This window comes from Tupaia chinensis, unplaced genomic scaffold (genome assembly GCF_000334495.1).
Source record: "Tupaia chinensis unplaced genomic scaffold, TupChi_1.0 Scaffold000443_1, whole genome shotgun sequence".
Taxonomy (NCBI): Eukaryota; Metazoa; Chordata; class Mammalia; order Scandentia; family Tupaiidae; genus Tupaia; species Tupaia belangeri.
The window spans coordinates 2,789,046-2,796,230 of record NW_006159948.1 but is presented as its reverse complement, the minus strand read 5'-3'; the positions used below and the strand labels follow the sequence as shown (position 1 = coordinate 2,796,230).

The following is a 7,185-nucleotide window of genomic DNA, read 5'->3' as shown; positions in this document are numbered from 1 at the left end:
TAAATTGTCAGTGACAGGTTAAAATACTAAAATCAAGGTGTCAGTAGGACTAAGATCCTGTCAAACCTTTACAGGAGGATTCCCTCCTAGCCTCTAGTTTTTGATAGCCCCAGGCATTCCCTGGCTTGAGCCGCTCTATTTCCCATCTCTGCTTCCTTCATCTGACCATTTTATATTGTCACATTCTATATCATCACATGTACTAGGCAAGTTTCCAAAAAAAATGGAAAATGGGTATTACCAAAAACCTATACATGGATCTAAAAATGTTTTGCACCAAATAAATGTATAATTTTGTTCCATTTTCCCACAAAGTTTTTGAAGTCTCCTCTTACACCACTCTTCTTCTTCATTTGAATTATTTTTTAAAATTTATTATCAACATAGTCTTGTTACACCACTACTCTTCTTAAAAGGACGTTCACTATATTGGAACTGAAGTTCAGCATGATTGCATCATAAGGTAACTAATTACATCTTCAATGACTCTATTTCCAAATTAGTTTATAAGATGAGATACTGGTAGTTAAGACTTCTTTTTTGTTTTTAAGGTTTTTGTCATAGGGCATGTGTCTCATCAGAAAGAGAGAGAGAAAGACAGAGAAGGTAAGTGAGGATTAACCCCCCTACCACCACCACTGCCCATAGAGATGGCCATGCCACACACAGTTCCTTGTCCTCCATTCTCCTCCTGGGATTTTGGACACAGACACACATGCATGCAGTGTGATTTTCAAGCTGCCAGGACCCGGACTTGAACTGTGAAGGGCCATGAGGGAGTCCCGTGACTTACATACCGCACCACGTGCTGGCTCTTCCATGTATCTTTTTAAAGGATACACAACTAGATTCCTAACACTGAGGGCTTAATTTTCAAAAATGAAAAATCATAATCTACTAAGGTTGTTTTATTTTTAGTTCTTTCTGTTTTTCATATATTAAACTAGAACTGAAAAATGTGACTTTATGACACATTGACAATAATTACTAAAATATGTAACGGAGAGGTAAGCTTGTTGTGTTATTTTAAGATAAATGCAAAATATGTCAAAACTCTATGACTGTTTCCATTGTCCTTTCACCAAACTCTATAACTGTAAGCTTTCTTCTTGTTCTAAAAACACCACCAAAGACTGAATGGGAATGAATAAATAAACCACATGAACATTCTATAGTTAAATTCTAGTTGGAAAACAAAATAACTGATGCACATTTTTAAAAGATCATATACATGGAATGATACCCTTAATGTTAAGGCTGCCAAGGCCACAAATAAAAACCCAATTGTAAAAGGTTAAAGAGCTTTTATTTCTCAGCAATCTCTTAATTTGTAAAGAAGGCACCCAAAGCTACCTAATTAAAGTCTTCAAATATTTATAAATATTAAAGGCTAATTACAGCAGATTATTTAGCCTACTTGATTTGACCATTTTTTCCCTCTAATTTTACAGGAGTTTATTTCTTTACAAGGGCTTCAAAATAAAAGATCTTCCAGCTATCTTTCTCTGTTTCCCAAAACAGCTTTATTTACGTAGAAACCAGGGAGGATTTGGGCAAACCTTTCTTTTCATGAAGCTGGTGAGAGTTTTGACAGTCTGGCTGCTAGCTTGAATTTTGTGGCACATCTGTAGTTATAAATATAGGATTTCAATTATGTAAATCACCTTGGCAATGTCTTTTTAAAACTTAAAAAAGAACAATTTATCCCCCTTACACTTTAGAAATGCTCTTATGAATTAGCTCTATGCTATCAAAGCCAAATCCAAAGTTATAGTACATGCCATTTTTGAAAGACGACTTTAGAAAAGATTAGTTTCTTTAAATGAAAAAATAGGCTACCTCAGTAATTGTGCTTAAGATCTAGAAAAAAAAATTACATCTCTCAGTTGCTCATTTCTCTATATTATAGTTAAAGATTAGAACAGTAAACAACTCAGCAAGTACAAGCAACAGGATTCATAGTGGAATCACAGGTTCAATATAAGCAGACTTATTCCATTTTTTCTTTAATTTATGTCAGCAATTATCAATGCATAATTTAATTACTTGAAAGCAGTGATACGACGTTGTTTCCTACTAGCTTTTCTTGAAAAGTCTTACTGGGAGAGGTGCCTTTGGGATCTCTATTCCCATCCTAAATCTTAATATAGTTATTAGATGGTTAGTAGATGTATCTAGTGTGCTATGGACTGAATGATGTTTCCTCACCAAATTTATACATGGAAGTTCTAATTCCTGATGTAATAGTATTTGGAGGTGAGACTTTGGAGGTAATTAAATCATGACAGTAGAACACTCATAAATACCATCAGTGTCCTAGAGACTCAAGAGGTACTATCTCTTTCTTTGTGAGGACATGAAAGAAGATAGTTGTCTTCAAACCATGAAGAGAACCTTCATCAGACACCGAAGCAGCCAGCACTTTAACCTTGGGCCTCCCAGCCTTCACAACTGTAAGAAATGAACGTTTGTTTTAGAGCTACCCAGGCCATAGTAATTTGTTACAGCAACCTAGGCTTACTAAAACACAGTATAAATTAGAAGCCACAGAGAACAGAGAGGGTGAAAAAAAGCCAACGAAATGGTTTTCACTGTCATGACTCAAACCAGGCACTAACTCACCCAGACTTGCCTGGCCCGGCCCTATTACACTTGATTTAGCCAAAAGGCCCAACAGCCCAACAGGGATATTTTGCTGTCTTACTGATCCTTGTTCCATATCAGTGGCTATGGGTTAACAAGCAATATTTGTCCCTGAGAAAATATTTCCTTGCAATATCATAGCTTTTTTTTTTTTTTTTTTTCAAATTTTTAAAAAAATTCTAAAAAAAATTTTTTTTAAAAAAAAAAAAAAAAAAAAAAGGAATCATCCATTGCCTTAGGGCAAAAATAGATTAAGGTATAGTGGCCTCCTCTGGAATGAGACCTTTTTATCTCCGGCCATTCTCTCCAACCACAATCGGCACCAACACCTTTCTTTGTAACATGGACCGTGTGCACAGGGTCCTGGGCATTTCGTTTTGAGGACTGCTTTTTTCACTTTCTTTCTTTTTTCTTTTGTAATCCTTGACTTCAGCCTAATTCACATTCTGTCCACTCTATTAAGTTGCTGCATGAATGCCTTGCCTGCCACTAGCTGATGACTTTTCTGTTCCTTGACCCTGCAAAAACACTTTACTGCCTTTTCGCCACAAAGCGGGACAGGATAATATATCTCAGTCAGAATACCTCCTTCCTCCCTACTGAATGTATCTGAAAATTCACGTTTCCATCAGCAGCTGCTGAAGCACTCACTTGGAGAAATGCTGAATACGTCCTCACTAAGAAGACACTGGTGACTTCGAATATGCCCTCCCTTTTCCATGTTTAGTTCATTGTGGTGGGAATGCTTCAAGGCCAAGGCAATGCAGGCTTCCTCGCTGTATCTGAGTGAAGTCATCTTTGATATGCCCTCCAAGAAACTTCATTGCCTCTGAGTTGTTACATAACTGAATCAATCATTTGCTACTGAAAAACTTCCATAACTACCACTGGGACACATGAGGTAGAATTATCAACAACAATAAAGGACTTTTATTATTATTATTATTATTGAAGAGGTTTTTGCCTTAGGGCTCATGTACTCACCAAAGAGAGAGACACAGAAACATTGAGAGGGAAAATGTGGTCCCCCCAGGGGTACAACACTCCCTTCTCCATTTTCCTCCCGGAACCTTGAACACTCATGAACACATGATTTTGAAGCTACGGGATCCAGGACTTAAATGACGGTTGGCCATGTGGGAGTCCAGTAACATAACCTGTATGTCATCTGCTGGCCTCAATAATAAAGAATTTTTAAAACCAAAAAATTAGATAATTGCCATAGGTTTAAGCTCTCTTTTTTACATACCCTATATAATTTTCTCTCAAACTTTTGATATCAAGAATCCTTAATTCATTCCATGAAATGTAGTCAAAATAAAAAGGCAATGTGCTATTTTGTTATTTTAAATGTGCATAACTTGATTGTGCTATTTTTACACGATTACTTTTGATCTTATGTCATCAAAAAATATAACTTTTTTTTGGAGATATTTTCACTATAGGGCGTGTGCGCTCACCAGACAGACAGAGAGAGACATAGAGACAGAAAGCAAGAAATCACCCCCCAGGGAGGATGGTCACGCTGCAATCCCCTCTCCTCCATTATCCTCTTGGGATATTGGGCACGCACGCACACGTGCCCTGTGTGAGTTTAAACCACCGGGTCAGGGACACAAACCGCGGTCGACTACATGGGAGTCCAGCGACATAGCCATTACGCTAACTGCTGGTTCCCAATATTTTTTATTTTAAAGAACTATTAAGGTGATTTTGCTACTGTTATATTTTTCCCCCTTTAATGTATGGATTTAAAATCAATTAATTCTCTGCCTTATTATTTGAAATTTAAAAATTGTGATGCTTGGATTAGTCTTGATTCACAATAGAAAATTCTGTTTCCGGGGCCAGCAGGTGGCATGGTGGGTAAGGGTACTGGACTCACACATGGTCAACCATGGTTAGAGTACCAGCTGTGGCAGGTTGCTTTCTCACTTGCTCTCTCTTTCTCTCTCTCTCTCACTATGTCCCTCTCTGGTCAAATTAAAAAATAAATAAATAAAATTAAATAAAATAATTCTAAAAAAAAGGAAATTCTGTCTCTGTAAATTTTCTGCAGGAAAATATTAAGTACTGCCCCATTTGTTAAAAATATGGGTTTAGAGCATAACTAAATCTGTTTTTAATTTAAAGAGTATTTTTTGCATGAACTAGCACTACCTTTTCATCACTTTAGTGGTAGCCACTGAAAAATAAATAAATATCAAACATTTTGAAGGATGATATTTATATTCCACATTTTAGAATAATTAAATTGTGATGCTAAGCAACATTTAAATATCCACTTTATGAAGTCTCTTGATAAGGAAGTGATTTCTTTTCAAGATCTGTCAATGCCTAAAAATCTTGGCTTTGAATGAACTTATGGGAAATCAATTCTATGTCAAATAATTTAATGGACAGCCTTTACCTTTTGATCTTCAGTTATATCCCTCTGCAATGACCATAATGATCAATAATTCAAAAGTGAAGTAACTCCCATGTATATGAGTTCACACTTCAAATTGGAATCTCTCCACAAAACATAAAGATCTTAACCCAAATCCCTCTAGAATTTAAGAGATTGAACATATGCCCCTGCCAGAGAGAAAGAGAGAGAGAGAGAGCAAGAAATAACCTCCATGTGGGGATGGCCACACTGCAATCTGTTATCCTTCATTCTCTTGGGTTTTTGGGCATGCACACACACACGACCAGCATGAATTTTAGGCCTCCAGGTTCTGGCCTCAACCTGCAGTCAGCCAAGTAGGGGTCCAGCGCTTAACCACCATACCATCTGCTGGCGCACAGTTTGAATTCTTAAATGTCCATATGACTCCAAGAAGAGCAGAAAATACACAGTTCTCTACAGCTTAAACTCCCCCACTGCAGCTCAAAACATACCAATGGTCTGTCTCAGGGCTGCTTCATTCCTTGAGACTGAGTATAGCCTCAAAGAAGATTAATAATCATAACAGCAACAATTCATGTGGGAGTCCTCAAGCAATATGTTATGGGCTGAGTCCTTAACATACAACATGCTCCTGACTTGTTCCTTACTCATCCTCAAAAACTTCATCTTGTCAGCATCTTGACATTCTACCCAGAACCAACTGAGCTGCTGAGAAAGCTTCTCGATGTTTTCTCACTTCCTGTCACGACATGGTGTGATTCAATGCGTTTGCAATGTTCGCTATTTGCCTCCTATTATGTTGTGTTAGACTACTATAAGACCACAGGTGCTGCCTGTGTGCTCGTTCGGTGAGGACCTGGTACCTCTTTTGTGAAGCGGCAGCTGAGGAGACTCCGATGCTTGCCATGGCCGCCGAAAAGCCCAAGGAAGGAGTCAAGACTGAGAACAACGATCATATTAATTTGAAGGTGGAGGGGCAGGATGGTTCTGTGGTGCAGTTGAAGATCAAGAGGCATACACCACTTAGTAAGCTAATGAAAGCCTATCGTGAACGACAGGGTTTGTCAATGAGGCAGATCAGATTCTGATTTGATGGGCAGCCGATCAAGGAAACAGACACACCTGCACAGTTGGAAATGGAGGATGAAGATACAATTGATGTGTTCTAACAGCAGACAGGAGGTGTCTACTTAAAAGGGAACCTGCTACTTTACTCCAGAACTCTGTTCTTACAGACCAAGAATACATTCTCAATTAGAAAACCACATTTCACCACATCCTGACTACTACAGTATAGTGTTCTCTATTCTTTCATTTTCCCTCCCCCATTCCTTTATCATACATAAAGTAACTGGTGTATGTGCACAAGCATATTGCATTTTGTTTTAACTAAATGGCCAATGGCATGTTTTGATTGACATGAAATTGAGATGGGATGGGGAAAATGCCGGTTCTGTGAAAACACCCCCTTTCTCCATCAGTGGCCGCTCAGTCAGCTCTTAACTTTATATTCCAGTAAGTTATTTTGCTCTCACTGTTTTAACAAAAAGAAAAAGAAAAAAAACCCAACAACATAAAAATCCTTGCATACCTTGATTGGAGAATTTTAATGTTTTTCATTATCATTGTAAACCAAGGACAATTTTGTAACTTTTTTGTACGTAGCTGTTACATGTAGGGCAATCTGTCTTTAAGTAGGGATAAACTACTCTTAAAGAAAAAAAGGAATCCTAGATAGTTTTCCCTTCAAGTCAAGTGTCTTGTTGTTTAAATAAACTTCTTGTTTAAAAAAAAATAAAAGAATACTATAAGACCACAAGTTTTATGGTACTAAAATGAATTTTCTGAACCCAGTTTTCTGACTGCCCACATGGACTTATTTCTAAGATCCCCATCTCAGTCTTCTGCACCCCAGTCTTCTTCGTTGGCCAAACTATAAATTGAAATGTCATCATAACTCATGAGAGCTTCTGAAACTGATTGTTGTAATTAATTTTTTATGTGCAATCATAAAAGGACAACCACCACAAAAAATAGAAATACAGTAGTGATTATACAAAAAGAAAATAATGATTCCTCATTGTTCAGAACTTTACTATGCATTGTCTAAGAGATGGAAATCATTTCCTCTGTTATTCCTCCTGGTGAAA

General features: G+C 37.4%; 1 pseudogene; it reads left to right on the top strand.

The window, feature by feature from the left end:
- The first annotated feature begins 5,866 nt into the window (after positions 1 to 5,866).
- Positions 5,867 to 6,318, top strand: LOC102484641 (small ubiquitin-related modifier 2 pseudogene; annotated as a pseudogene).
- The last annotated feature ends 867 nt before the right edge of the window (positions 6,319 to 7,185 follow it).